Here is a 16,002-nt window from a genome sequence, read left to right as displayed (position 1 = left end):
AAAGAGAAGAGAGGAGAGGGGAGGAGAGGAGAGGAGAGGAGAGCAGAGGAGAGCAGAGGAGAGAGGAGAGAGAACTTCCCACACTAGGAAGCAAGGCTGGAGTCAAGTAATACTTCAGGGAAACCCTGAGCCTTGTGATGGTGATTGAGAGACTATGAATTGCTGCAGAGAAACTGTGGCAAGGTGTGACCTGAGGCTTCTTGCATTTATGCTGGCCACAGTTAAAGGTTTGCTGTTCTTGCCTTTGATAATGGAAGGAAAAGCTGCTTGCTGAACTGAAACTAGAGCCTGGATTAATTGAGAAATTGTGCCTTGGTACTGCTGGGCTAAAATTTGTATTTACATTGTGAGATATTCTTTGTTTCCTTCACTCTCCAAATTACTTCCCTAATAACCCCGTTTTCTGTACCATAACTATGGGTCTGTAAGTGAACAACAAATAAACAAACCCCTTGCTTCTGGTGAGTTTCTAGAGGCACCATGGGGCTGGACTATGGGATCTTTTTCTGCTTTCTGCTCTAGGGTAGTGAGAGGCTGTGCTATTACTCCTCTGGCCCTTTCAGAGAAATGCATTTTACCCTGTGCCCCCATGTCTCATTTTCTCCTCACTAGACAGTTGAACTCTCAGATGCAGAGCAAGAAATTGAGAAGACTATGATCTTTATCAGGCAGACCTTAATCTCTAGACTGATATTATTTCTCTTCCATAATCTGGAGAGGTCCTTGACAGCAGATTTTCCCAGTGCAACTTGTCTTTTGACAGTCTTTGATCTTGAGGAACACAAGTCTAAAGGGAGAAACAAGTGCCTGCACAATTAATTTTAATACCATGAAATAGAGCTGCCATGGCTGAATCAGAAGTAGGTTGTCACAAATGGTCTCATCATTTTATAGGTGAGGAAACTGGCCTCGATTGGATGAGGGCCTTGGTCATGTAGCAAAAGGCAGAGCCAACGTTGAAGTTCAAATATGTCAGCTCACCAGGCACTGGTTCCCAACCATATGTGTGGTACCATTCATGAATGAATTAAGTGATTCATTTAAATACTCAGAATGCCAACTATGAGTCGGGCATTTTGCCTTTTACTAAGGACAGTGAGGTGAACCAGACACACAGAGAAACTACCCATGTCTTCCTGGACTTACAGCCTAGAGGAGCAGACAGACAGACATACAAAAATGAACTTCCAGAGTAACCAAAGGTATAAGGGAGAGGTCAGTGTGTCTGGAGGAATGACTAGTATGGCCTGAAGGGCCTCTAAATGCATTCATGCATGCATTTCATTCCTTCAACAACTATTTAGTGAGTCTACGGTGAAGAGATTGAGATTGTTCCCAGCTTCCGTTTGCTCGGCTCCACGGTCAACACTCTTGGCACCAGCAGCCAGGAAATCAAAAAACGTATTGCGATGGGAAAATCTGCTGTTAGGGACCTCTCTAAAGTACTCAAGAGCAACGGTGTCTCTCTGGAGACTAAGGTGCGTCTGATACAGGCCATGGTTTTTGCAATCACTTGTTATGCATCAGAGAGTTGGACAATGACTAGGGAGGATAGAAGGAGAATTGATGCCTTTGAGCTGTGGTGCTGGAGAAGAGTATTGAATGTACCATGGACTGCCAAGAAAACAAACAGATTCATCCTAGAGAGGGTTAAACCAGGCTACTCCTTGGAGGCAAGGATTCTGGGGCTTCGTCTGACATACTTTGGACATGTTGTAAGGAGAGACAGGTCTTTAGAGAGGGACATCATGCTGGGTAGAGTAGAGAGACAGTGCAGGAGGGGAAGACCCTCTATGAGGTGGATTGATTCAGTGACTGGGGTAATTGGGATGGGTGTGTCAGAGGCAATGAGATTGGCACAGGATAGAGCAGGGTTTAGGGCTGTTGTACATAGGGTCGCTATGAGTCGCAAACAACTCGACAGCACATAACAACAACAACAACAACAAGAAGTGTGCCTAAAGTCTGGGTGGTGCAAATTATTTTCACTTGGTTACTAACTGGAAGGTTAGCAGTTTGAACCTACCCACTGGCACTGTGAAAGAAAGTCCTGATAATCTGTTTTCTAAAGATAACTTTATGGAGTTCAGTCCCACTCTGTAACACAGGAGGTCACCCTGTATCAGAGCCAACAACCTACCTTACGCCAGGTATCCATGACAGCCCTTCCCCACACAACACTCTGCTCAGCTTTGTATATAACTCAGCTGAAAGAAATAAAAATTTCTAATAACAAAGGGAGTGTTCATGTACCAGAGCAATCAATCAATTCTGAAAAGGAGAAATTATCAGGACTTTTTAACAGAAATCTAATTGCTCCTCTTCACACCTTCTGTCGCTAGCTGAACATTCCATCCTGGGCTCCAGATTATCACCCTCTTGTATGCCTATGTAGAAGGAACACATGATGATGGCTGCTGCTAAATCTGGCATGTTTAGGAACAACATCGAGACAGCAGAAATACAAGGCAGGCGAGCTTTGAGCCATCTGCCTGAAGACCCACCAGCAAGGCACAGAGTAGGAAAGCCCCAACCTCCCCATTTCCCTGAGCACCAGCTTCCTGACCTAAGTCCTAGGATGCTGAAGTGACCAGAGTTTTCTGTAAAGTGACCTTAGAATCTCTGATGAAAGAATGGCCACGGCAGCAATGGACATACGTGACACATGACTTTATAAGTTGGGACCAAGAACAGTGTTGTGGCAGAGGTCCACTAAAGGAAGCTCAAAAGCTGAGAAGAGTGGATTCAAGTCTAGGGGGCAGAGAAGGTGTCCGGGGGAAACAAGAAAATTTGTGAGATGGACCGATGAGAGGCCCAGAGAGGAGAAAGTAGCTTCTGAGAAGAGGAACCTGCATACGCTGAAGGCAGGATGTTTGGGTAAAGGTGGGGCCTCAGTGGGAGTAGAGGATAAGTAAAGACTGCTTCAGGACCCCGTGACTTCGGGTGCGTGCCTTCCTTTTTAGTCTCTATGCCATTTGCCACTTTAGATCTTACCCTTCAGAACCTAGACCTTTTCTCTCTCTATCTCTGTCCCCCTTATTGCCATTCTATCAGCCTCTGTCCACCACTCACTTGTCAGCTTGTCATGCTGTGTTAGCTTTGTGTTTCTCTGATGCTGGAAGTAATGTCATCAGCATTTCAAATCCCAGCAGGACTGCTCATGGCTTTAAAGGAGTTTCCAGACCAAGACAGAGTAGGTAGAAAGATCTGTCGAACTACTTCTGAAACTTAGCCAATTGAAACCCTATGATTAAGAACAGAATATGCCCATTCTAGCTCTGAAAGATGAACTGCCTAAGTTAAGAAGTATTCAAAATATACAGTGCCTGAAACAATGGGCTTGATAATGCCAACCCTCATGAAAATAACATAGGACTGGGCAGTGTTCCCTTCTATTGTGCTGGAAATTGTGATGAGTCAAAGCCCACACACTGGCAGCAACAACAACTACTCTTGGTCATACGCTTGCAGGAGTCACTGATGAGTAAAACATCCTCTGTGCCCACAAGTAACTAACAGCCTAGCAAGAGAGAGAAAACAGGAAAATGGCTACTGAGAATCTACTGTGATAACTGGCTCAGTAATTCAGTAATGCTGTGAAAGTTCAGACAAAAGCGACTCGTTTTACCCTGGAGGTTCAAATCTGGCTTCAAAGAGGACAGGCCATCTGGACAGGAGTCTGTTAGGAGGAGGCAGTTCTAAGCAGAAATGACAGTGTGTGTCCAGGTAAGACCTTGGGATACTTAAGAACGGAGACGGTTCAGTGGGACTGAAGTCTGTAGTCACTTTGTTGGCAAGGGTGGAGCCATATATGGGAATCCAGCTTTTGGAGTAGTAAGTGAAATCAGATGGGAATGGTCATGTCAAAGAGGTAAAAACAGAGAAATGTAATAACAATCCTGTGCTGAGACCATCAGCGTTTGGCAGAAGGGTCCCTGGGTGAGACTAATGCTTAATACACTTAGCTACTTACCTCACGTGTGCCTTCATCTCACATACTTTGTGTATGCTGCTAGGAGAGGCTCGTCTTTGGAGAAGCACATCATACTTGGAAAGGTGGAAGGATGACAAAGGAGAGGAGGACCCCCCACCAGGTGGGTTGACACAGTTACTACAGAGATGGGCTGAGGTGTGTCGGAGATTGTAAGGTTGGCACAGGATAGGCTAGGGTTCAGATATATTGTTCACGTGTTGCTGTGAGTTGTACTCAACTCGATGGCACCTAACAACAACAACAACCGTTTACCTAAACTTTGGAGGTTAAGGTGCTAACCCAAAGGTTAGAAATGTGAGCCCACCCAAAGGTGTCTCAGAAGAAAGACCTCACAGTCTATTTGTGAAAACTCAGCCACTGAACACCCCATAGAATGCAGCTCTATTCTGACATGATGAGATTGCCGTAAGTCAGAAGTGACTCAACGGCCGTTGGTACTTGGTGGTGGTGGAAACCAAAACCTCATAGCAGGTCACAGCAGAGTCCTGGCCTATGGTTGATGGATTTGAGCTTTGTTCCCCTGGAATCTTGACGATCCTTGGATGTTTCAGAGCAGGGCCTTCGACTTCTGTTTTACCTGACCTGGAGTCCTAACTCATACTACTTACTGACTCTCAGAAGTCCTGTTTCGTCTCACCTCCTCCGCAGCCCTTATGCTGCCAGCATCACCACCCTGGATGCCCATCCCGCCTGGACAAAGCCAGGCCTCTACTGGCAGATCCATCCTGTTGCCACCCAAGGCCCCAGGAGAGAGTTCCGCTTTTCCGCTCCAAACGCGTGTGTTTACGTTTCTGCCCCAGACAGGCTCACGCTCCTCCCAGCCCTGCAGCCTTCCAGAGCATTTATCAGGCCCTGTGTATGTTTTTCTTGTGTGGGATTTGAAATGATTTCTTTAAACAAGGTCTAAACTGGGATTGATTTCCTCTCTTTATTTAGAGTGGTTTGTTTTGTAATATGGTTCTTTTAACAGTCTAAATTGTGGGAACTCGGGAGGAAAAAAAGAGAATTTGCTGACTTCATATAAATACAAATTACTTTATCTCTCTTTGAAGACTTCCATGTCTTTGCCTTGAAAAGACTGGAGCCAAATTCTTTGGGGGTCCTTTTCTTGTCAGAATTGTTATGATGAGAATGAAACACTCACCGCAAGACTTTCATTCCAGGGCTGGGAATTAAAAACAACCCTTGCCTTGATACGGTGCTTTTATTTCAAAGCACACTCATATCCATTAATTTGATCTTCACATCCTAAAATTCTCCTTTAATTTAATCTTCATAGCAGCTTCAGGAGGTGAGGAGGGAAGACAAAATTGCCCCGAGTTAATAGGTGAGGAAAAGGCAAGTCTTTCTCCCTTCCTTTGGTTTGCCAGTTGGATCATGATCCTGGCCTGGGAGGTACTGGTTACTGACAGAGTAGCTCATTCATTCATGTGCTGATTTAATACATATTTCTGATTACCCACTCGGCACCAGGTCTGAGCTGGCAGTGACCCTGAAAATCAATTATTCCACATCTCCCATTTAATGTTTGAGCCCTTCTGCTTCCAAGGCTTACGTGCTGTATATACCCTAATGGTGCCTGCATGCTTCCAAAGTCAGGCTCTATCCTCTCTCAAGGCATACCATTCCAACTATGTTGTTGTTAGCGGTCTTTGTTAGCCAATATTTGTGGCAGCCCCTTCAAGGAGTTAATGCTTCCCAGTCATTGAAAAATCAGATCATTGTCATCTATAGAGTTTTTAGTCAGCTCATTTTCAGACTCTTTTGGTACCAGCAGCCAATAAATCAAAAGATAAATTGCATTGGGAAAGTCAGGGGCCTTGCCAGAGTACTGAAAAGCAATGATGTTGGTCTGGAGACTCAGACGCACCTGATCCAGGCCATGGCCTTTGCAATTATTTACTATGCAGCAGAAAGCTGGACAAAGACCAGGGATAATAGAAGGAGAATTGATGCCTTTGAGTTGTGGTGCTGGAGAAAAGTATTGAATATACATGCACCGCTCGCAGGACAAACAGGTTTATCCTGGAGAAAATGAAACCAGGCTGCTCCTTCAAGTAAGGATTTTTGAAGCTTCATCTGACATACTTTGGACATGTTGCAAGGAGACATCATGCTTGGGTTGGTGAAGAGACAGCGTAAGAGAGGAAGACACTGGATGAGATTGATTCAGTGACTAGGGTAATGGGGGTAGGTATGTCAGAAACAATGAGGTTAGCTCAGGGTAGGACAGGGTTCAGAGCAGCTGTACAGAGGGTCGCTATGAGTCGCCAGTGACTCGACGGCACATAACAACAACATTTTCAGAAATGAATTACCAGGATTTTCTTTTTCGTTTGTCTTGGTCTAAAAAGCTCTGTAGAAACCTGTTCAGCATCATAAAGACACAAGCCTCCACTGACAAATGGGTAGTAGCTACATATAAGGCATGTTGGCTGGCAATCAAACTTAGGTGCGATTCTTGCTATGCAAGGTGAGAATTTGACCACGGAACCATTGCTATTCTCATTCTACTGATAGAAGAATCAGATTGTTAGAATCTTATGATGAGATGAAATAATTTTCCACTGTATTTAATCCACCATATAACCTTTTTTCCTGCAGCAAACCGGATCATGTCCCCACCCTGTTTTCTCTTCTGTGGGAGGAAGATTCTTTAGCGCTCCATGTGATTTAGGTCGTTCTCTCTGAATAATCACCAGCTTGGCACTGACCTTGAGGTCTCTTATTACACATGTGATCTAAGCAGCCTTTGCCAGCGCAGAACTGTCTCTTTTTTTTCTTTTGGGCAATATGTTTTTATCAGTGCTTCCTTCTCTCTCCCTCCTTGCTGTTGAGCTCCAGAAGATCTTCAGAGGCTGTAAATCACACAAGAGGAGACTGCCCACTTTTCCTCCCTCAGGACCCTAGGACTGCCAGTGCAAATCTTATCCAATAGGCCAGCAGGACTTGGAGTTGCCATTATGTGCCGTCGAGTCACATGCGACTCATAATGACCCAATGCACAACAGCACTGAACCCTGCTGTATCCTGAGCCAACCTCGTTGTCTCTGACACACCTACCCCCATTACCCAGTCAATGAGTCAATTCATTTCATCCAGGGTCTTCCTCTCTTGCATTGTCTCTCCATCCTTCCAAGCATGATGACCCTCTCCAATGACTGGTCCTTTCTTGCAACATGCCCAAAGTATGTCAGGTGGAGCTTCAAAATCTTTGCCTCCAAGGAGCAACCTGGTTTCACCCTCTCCAGGTCAAAACTGTTTGTTTTCCTAGCAGTCCATGGGATAGTCAATACCCTAGCACCACAACTCAAAGGCATCGATTCTTCTTCTATCATACTTATTCATTGTCCATATCTCTGATAAATAGCAAGTAATTGCAAAGACTATGGCATTGCTCTTCATTACTTTGGAGAGGTCCCTGACAGCAGACTTTTCCCAATGCAATTTGTCTTTTCATTTCCTGCCTGCTGGAACCAAGAGTGTTGATTGTGGAGCCAATTCACCGTCTATCATGATGCTGCCAATTGGCCCAGTGGTGAGAATCTTTGTTTTCTTGGTGTTGAGCTTCAATCCATATTGAAGACTGCAGTCCTTGACCTTCTGCAGCAAGTGCTTCAGGTCCTCAGTTTCTGCAAGCAGAGTTGTGTCATCTGCATAGTGCAAACTGTTGATGAGTCTTCCTCCAATCCTGATGTTACACTCCTTCTCATGGAGCCCAGCTTCTCAGATGATCTGTTCTATGGAGTTTAGCTTATTTAAAATAATCTCATTGCTGCTGACTTACATTAACCTGGTACTGACAAGAGCCCTCCAGTCTCTTCCCTTCTGTCTTCTATTGGAGTTCTTAGATCAGACTGAAGAGATTGATCTCACATTTGAACCCTCTTAGTTCAGACCCATGACGTTAAACTTTATAGATTCCTGTGAACCCTAACATCATTGTCTCTGAGGATTACTTTCTCCCCACTGTGTTTCACCCACATGCTTGACAATCTCACCACTCAATTTCTTGTCTAACTACTAATTGAATTGTTGCATAGGCCTGAGCTCAGGAGGGAGAGTCCTTTAGCTGGTTTTCTTTGATTCATTAGCAAATGATCCTTGCATCCATGCTATTTTTCAACTTGTCCATAAGGGGAACATGACCTACTTTGTCACGTGTCTAGCTTAAGGATAAACTTATTTCATCTACTGAGTCTTACTGATATCCCAGGCCAGGAAGTCTGCTAAGAAGGAAATGAAATTAAAAATAACTGACTCTTACAGGCCTCCTGACAGTTCCCCAGGCACAGCGCTGTCCTTGTCTCCTCTCTTCGTGTTCGCCAATCATCTGTGTACTTCACTGTTCTAAAACAGGGTGAGGGTAGTAACTTTTTTTAGTCTATGGTTGCATGGGGTTAGGGAGAGGTTAATAGGAGAAGTTGGAAAAGTAGGTCTCAGGCAGCAATGGAAGGCCTGGAAGGCTATGCTGAGAAGTTTATAGGGCAGCCCTGGCCAATTTGGAGCAGTCAGAAGATAGAACGTGATGCCTTGATGATTTATGATATTTCTGAATTCTCATTCTTATTACGTTTCCAAATACTGTGTGAAGTGTGATAAGTTGTGAAACAGGCATTCTTAGTTTCTAAGCTGCCTGCTCTGTGGCACGAAGCCTCTCCTGGACAGGAGGACTTACAGAGAGAAGGGGTGAGGGAATGCTATTAATAACTGTTCTGATACACCAGGGATACCCTCTAACTGTTGCACAAATCCTACTCTGAGTCACACCCAGAAACCCTTTCAGACACTCAGGGATATCCTAGAAAATGTGATTTGGAACAAACAGGCATCATATTTCACTTTGACCCTACATGGGATTTGAGAGGGAGAGGGATGAAAGCGCCGAGTGGCGGCTGAGAGCTTGGCTCAGGGCCCACATGTTTTGGGTTTGCTTAAACCTCAGTCACATTACGCCTCGAGCCTTTTTCTCTCACTGGCAAATTTGTGTACGTTAAGACAAAGTCATTTCATATGGTTCTGGTGCCTTCACACTTAGCTCACTGAGCCCGTCCTTTGGGCAAGCTCCTCGCTGTCAAGTGAGCGCTCCCTGTGGAAAGCTCGTCTCTTTGAACTTGGACGCCTGTTTATTTTTGGACTAGAAACTAGAAACCTAGAATTCCCCAAAGCCGCAGACTCTGATCCTTCTTTTCAGTGATAACCTGTGGAACTTAGCAAAGTGCAGATTCGGGAAATACCCCTGTGGGAAGAGTCGGCCAGATCCTTTTATGCAGCCTTCTCGCATTACCGATGGGCAAAGTCGGGTTGAAAGAGGAGAGAGGAGGGTGGCATTTTCATCACTGCACCATTCTCAAGAATATCATTGTGCATGGTATCCTGTAGGAAGCGATGAGGGGTTGGGAGGGTGCCAAAAGCTGATGAGAATAATAAGGCATTTCATTAATACAGAGTCCTAGGTTTCTTATGACTCTGAAAAAGTCCCACTGCTGTGTGCAGGCCCATGCAGCAGCTTTTGGAAATCCCATCCTTTATTACTGTGTGGGAGGGAGCTCTGGTGGCCTAGTGGTTAGAAGCTGTGCTGCAATGGAAAAGCCACGCGGCTTGAATGCACTAGCTGCTCCACAGAAGAAGTATGGAAACCCCACTGGAGGGTGACCTACGGGCCAGGCTCCAACACCACGGCACATAACAGCAGTACTGTATGCAGGGAGCTCTGGTGGTGTAATCCATACAGAGTTTTGCTGTTAACCCAAAGACCAGACCTCTTGAGTGGTTCAAATCCACCAACTGCTCCTCAGGAGAAAGATGGGCAATCTCCTTTTGGGAGGTTTACCACCGTAGAGGCTCAGTTATGAACCAGTTCAGACTCCATGACCAAGAGTTCAGTTGATTACAAGTGCAGAGCTGAGTTAAATGGTATCGTTATGGAAGCAGAGTGAGGACAAGAAGAGTGGACACTTCTTTCCCAACAAAGCTGGAGGAAGTTGCTTCCAGCACTCCAGCTGGTGCTCTTTACATCCCCTGTGTCAAGCCACCCAGCTGCTCGGCCCACTGTGGTCCACTTCTTCCTCTGGAGAATGTGGTTATTTGAGCCGCCACAGCTGCCTCATTTCTGTAATGATGTCTTTTAACCTCCATCTCAGATGCTGCCTTGATATCCATGTTGAGGCCTTTCCTCACCTCCTAGCTGGGGCACCGTACTCTGCTGCAGCTAGTAGCCCAGACAACAGTGCTACCAAAAACACACAAAGGGTTCTACGCCTCAGGTCCCCACAGTGCTCCACTCAAGTAATTTCTGTAGTCACTTTATCTTACTTCTTGCCTTTTCGTTTGAAAAGGGCTCATAGTCAAATATCCCACAAAAATCCCATCATACCACTCTTAAACCCTGACAAAGGCAATGCCAAAGTTCTCATTCCCCCTGTTTCTCCCCTTGACTTCCTTGTGTGGGCTGTGATCTGAGTGCCTCAGGACTTGTTAGTAAGATTTTTTTTCTTTCTACTTTTGTGAAGCATGACTTGCTGTCTGAAATAGTTGTGGGAGATCATTCCTTGTAGTTCAGGGTAATAGCGGAGTTACAATGGAACTCACATAGGACACTCCCTCAGAGAGGCATCATGGTATGAAGGAGGATAGACATTAGTATCAGATAGAATGGGCTTGAAATCTGGTCAACTTAAAAGCTGGGGACCAAAAAAAAAAAAAAAAAAAAAAAGCTGGGGACCTTGAGCAGGTTATTAAACATCCATGAGAATTACTATCATCATTTTAAAGCTGCTGCTGGTGGTGGTGGGTCATCAAGTCAGAACCGACTCATAGCTGAGCCTCCAGTGGGTTTGGGAGGAGATTGCCCATCCTGATGATAATTTACTTCTAGATTTGTTAGAATTATAACTTGACAAAATATATTTAAGAGTGTCTTGTCTATGCACCTAATTCAGTCATTGCCTATTGTTTTCATATTGCCTATTGTTTTCATTGTGTGCCTTCATATCAGGACTGAGTCATAACTGATCCTCCGGAAACTTTTCAGAGGCAGTTAATCACACAGGAGGAGATTGTCCATCCTTCTCCTGAAGAAAGAGCAGCTGGTAGATTCAAACCACGTGCCTTTAGGACTATAGCACAATTTCTTTCTACTAGGCCACCAGAACTTCCTAGTCTTTACCTAGTAAGATTATTATCATCATCATTCTAATAATAGATTTTTCAATTTCAGCTCTACTGACTTAGTTGAAGAAGAAGAATTCTATAAATTATAGAATGCTTAGCAGCATCCTTGGTCTCTACTCACTAGACACCATATTAGAAGCCCTCCTATTTTCCTACCTCATTTCTGCCATTAAGTCTGTACCTTCCAACTACCCTTTCTTCTTCCTGGCTTCTAATGTTAACATTACAGTGACCAATTATTATTTACATATTATCACATCAATTCTTATTAACAATTATTATATCACAGACAAGCTAGCTACTGTTAAAGACTAGACTACAGGACTAGACTAAAGACAACAGGACTAGAACTGCCACACATTCAAGCTGGATGTGGCACCAGGGATATCATTGCTGTTGTCAAATGGGTTCTGATAAAAGCAAAGAACACCAGAAGAATGTTTATTTGTGCTTTATTTACTATTCAAAGACATTTGATTGTGTGATAATAACAAATTCATATTGAATTATGGCTAACATTGAGAATGGAAATCCCAGAACACTTAATTGTGTTCATTCAAAAACTACACCCAGACCAGGAGGCAATTGCGTGAACAGAGCAGGGGAACACTACATGATTTAAAAGTAGGAAAGGTGTGAATCAGGGTTGTTTTTCTTTCTCCATACGTGTTTACTCTGTATGCTAAGTGGCTTATTGGAGAAGCGGGACTCTACGAAGAACAACATGGCATCAGGATCAGAGGAAGACTCATCAATAGACACAACCTTGTTTGCTGAAAGTGAGGAAGACTTCAAGCACTTGATATAGAAAGTTAAACACCACACCTTTCAATATGGATTTCATCTCAGCCTCAAGTAAACAGAAATCCTTGTGACCAGATGGATAGCAACATCAAGATAAATGGAGAAAGATTGAAACGGTCAATCAACAACTTCATTTTGATCTACAATCAATACACGTGGTACCAGCAGTCAGGAAATCAGGAGATGTATTGCACTGGGAAAATCTATAGTCAGTAACCTCTCCAAACTGTAGAGAAGCAATGATGTCAGTTTGAGGACTAAGTTGTGCCTGATTCAGTCAATAGTCTCTCCACTTGCTGAGAGCTGCAGAGTGAATAAGGATCACAGAAGAGAAAAAAAATTGCCTTCTTTAAGCTGTGGTGTTGGAGAGGAGTACTAAATATCCCATGGACTGCAATAAGAACAAGTAGATATGTCTTGGAGAAGGTGGAATCAGAGTGCTCCTTAGAGGCAAAAAGGATAAAGCTTCATCATACATACTTAGGGCATGTTGCTAGGAGACATTATTCCTTAGAGAGGGACACCATGCTTGAAAAAAATGAAAGTATGGCAAAAGACAGAAAGATCCTCAACCAGGTGGATGGACACAGTGACTGAAGCAATGGGCTTGAGCGTGTCAGAGATTGTGGAGATAGTACAGGATAAGGACAGGGCTCAAATCTGTTGTTCAGATGGTTGCTATGAGTTGTGCTTGACTCAACAGCACCTATACAACAACAATTAATCAAAAAGTGATAATCCAAACCTGCACATGGGTTTGAGGAAGAAAAATCAGGTAATCTGCTTCTTATGGGGTTGGTCATGGGTAGGAATTAACAGTAATGGTAAAGTGGACACAATATGTGCTTTACCAGTTTGTAGTTGATCAAGTTCGATGACTGATATGATCTTCTCTTATTCAAGGGAGATGCTCCAGATATATTCACGGTTTTTGTTTCCCTTCACAAAGCATTCAAAGGGGGCATACACATTAATGGTTCACTCATGGATTGTTGACGATGCAAAGTTGAATAGCATTTCAGAATGCCTGGATCTGAAGGGTCTAAGATTGGAACTAGGTGCAGAATTCTTAGAACTTTAATTTCTTGGTTCAGATTCTTGGATTATCTCTTTTGTTTAAAAAACATATCTATCCACATAGTATTTACAAATTCACAACGTATTAGTAACTTTTTTTTTTTTTTACTTCATATAACTACACAAAGTAGAGCTGTTCATTGTGGGTCTCTTACCCCTTAGCAAATTGCTGTCATATATTGAACTACATTTAATCTTCATACCAAGTTAGCTAATACCTTGTCCATTTTTCAGGAGAAATAACACCTGGATATTAACACAGTAAATCTGTGGGTTTGCTTGGCTCAGAACTCATGTCCTGGGATATTCTTTCTCTCCTGATGACACAGTAACTGGGGATGGCTCCAGTGGTGGCCCTGGGGATGGAAGGAGGGATGGGGAAAAGATGGTGTAGGGTTGAGGAAGGAGTGGGACACACAGGTAGCAAGAAGGACGTCTATGGATAAGGGAAGAAACTGGAAGAAACTTTGGAGAAGGTAACTGTGGAAGGAGAAAGCTGAAGAGAGAATGTATGGGGAAAAAAGAAAAGCCCAGGGTTAGGCAAATGAGGAAGTCTGCACCAGAACTGTCACATTCTGTCCTCTACCAACCCTCCATCTCCCTGCATCCCTCCTTCCCTGCCACCAGGGCACTAGAGCTGTCTGTCTTTATAGACACTAGAACTGCCTGTCTGTCTTTCCAGACACTAGAGCTGTCTGTTTTTATAGACACTAGAACTGCCTGTCTGTCTTTGCAGACACTAGAGCTGTCTGTCTCTAGCTCCCTCTTTCTAATATCTTTGACTGTACTGCTCTGAATTTCTCTTAGCTTTTCTCTGTGCAAAAAGGCAGGAACCTTTGGGGAAGCTAAAGTGGGAAGCAATAAGACTCTTATCAATATTAGTGTAGTAAGCTAGCCTACTTTTAAATCCTAATTCCTTGTAAATAAATACTTCTATATTAACAAGTTGGATGCCTTTTCTTTTCTAATACACTGGACTTATTGAAAAAGTGCTTGCTTCTCCTATGCTTGTCCTATCCCCCTCCCTCAACTTTGTCTCAAGTCTGCCCAGCTAATGACTCATGATTTGGGTCCATGACATTGGCAATCTCATGCCACATCCATTTTGTACCAAGCTTAGCACATTGTCTCTGGGTATAAAGAAAAGCAACGTGACTTCTGTCCATGTCTATCTTCACTGGAAGCAGGCACCATGGCCCTTAGCTGTCACCTCAGTGCAGCTCCCTCATGAAAAGATGAGGAGACTGAGGCTCAGGGAAGAGAACAGATTGGCTGAAGCTTGCATAGCTCAGTGGTTACAGAGCTACATCCTGACAGTGAGCTCAGTACCTTGTTGATGCCCTGTACAGCCCCTTCTACCCCTCTCAGATCGTCTCCCCTGCACAGGTCCTTCTCTCTGCTCCCTTCCTCTTACCTGGTGGATGCTAAGGGACCAGGCAGTTACTGGCTCAGAGACTAAGCTCTGTGCTACAATTGTATTCAATATTCAGAGCTTGCTTTCAGAGCCCTGGGTCTAAACTTGTCTGAAGAGCCCTAGGAAACTGACAATAAACCTGAGAGATCCTTCATTTCCTAGACTTGATATCTAGAAATTAGTTAATTTTTCAGAAAAAAGCAAGATCACTCCGTAATGGCTCTATGCATGTGGGCTTTAGGCCTGAAGGACTGGCAGAGAGAGTGGCAGGAGAGAGAGAGAGACTCAGGAGCTGAGAGAGAAAGAGGCCTAGAGAGTGGGATGGGGGAAGGAGAAGGGATCTAAGGTGAGGTGGCCACAGAATCTCTGATGTCACAGTGCTTGAACAACTTGGCTCCTAAGTAAAAGACCAGGGGTTCAAGTCCCTCAGTTGCTCTGTGATAGAAAGATATGGCATTTGAATTCTATAAAGATTACAGTTTGGAAACTCTGTGTTGTTGTTCTTGTTCTGCCTCATAGTCTCGAACTTCTTCCATTAAGAGTAAAGATCAACTTGACAGCAATGGGCAACGTGGCCAAAACATAGATCCTATTTCATTATCACTGTCATTGAGTTGATCTGGGCTCACAGCAACTCCATGGTTCAGAGTAGAACTCAGATCTCCAGGGTTTTTGATGACTGTAATTTCACAGAATTAGATTTTCAGGTGGCACTCTACAAGTATTCAAAATCCCAGTCTTTTTGATAGTTGTCAAGCCCATAAATGGTTTACACTATCCAGAAAAAATGTTCAAAAACAAAGTTCAAACAAGGCACGCCCATACATTTGGGCTGTTCCAAATAGCAAGTGGACACTGCTGGCCCGTCAGCCTCCACGGTGAGGACTGGCACTCAGAGGGAGACGTGGGGGCAGCGGGGCCTCCACTGGGCAGCCAAGCTAAGAAGGACTCTGCCCTACTTGATATTAACATCTTGACATAAAGCACTTAGGGAATTAAAAGATGATAATCTTGAACCTTATGTTCAGTGGCAACCAGTTGCCTCAGATAACTCTGTAGAGAATTGGCTCCATTAAGCTCTGTAATGGTTAAGTTTGTGTATCAACATGGCCGACACTTGATTCTCGATGGTTTGGCAGTTGTAATGTAGTCACCCCCTGGATACAATGTGATGAGATCTACTCTGAGCAGTCAATCGATTGAAGGGGAGAGTCCTCAGGAGAAACTCCCTGGACTAAATATGTATAGAGAGAGGTTCTGACAAAGCTATCTGAAATTCTGCTTACTCTGGATATTAGATCTGCTTGTCATCATCTCATCTTGGGGTCTTGGGACTTGAGTCAGCAGCTTGCTGTCTAACCTGCTTATCCTGCAGCAAGGTAAGAAAAGAGAAGGTACTGGCCTGACATCTGACTCACAGATTTGGGGCTTGCCAGCCTCTGCAATTGCTTGAGCCAGTTCTGTATATCTGTCTTTATCTCTCTCTCTCTCTCTCTCTCTCTCTCTCTATCTCTATCTCTATCTCTATCTCTATCTCTAT

The sequence above is a fragment of the Elephantulus edwardii genome, unplaced genomic scaffold, assembly GCF_000299155.1.
Source record: "Elephantulus edwardii isolate Elephantulus edwardi_28Jun2011 unplaced genomic scaffold, EleEdw1.0 scaffold00009, whole genome shotgun sequence".
Taxonomy (NCBI): Eukaryota; Metazoa; Chordata; class Mammalia; order Macroscelidea; family Macroscelididae; genus Elephantulus; species Elephantulus edwardii.
The sequence above is the reverse complement of the archived record's forward strand: the minus strand, read 5'-3'. Positions refer to the sequence as shown.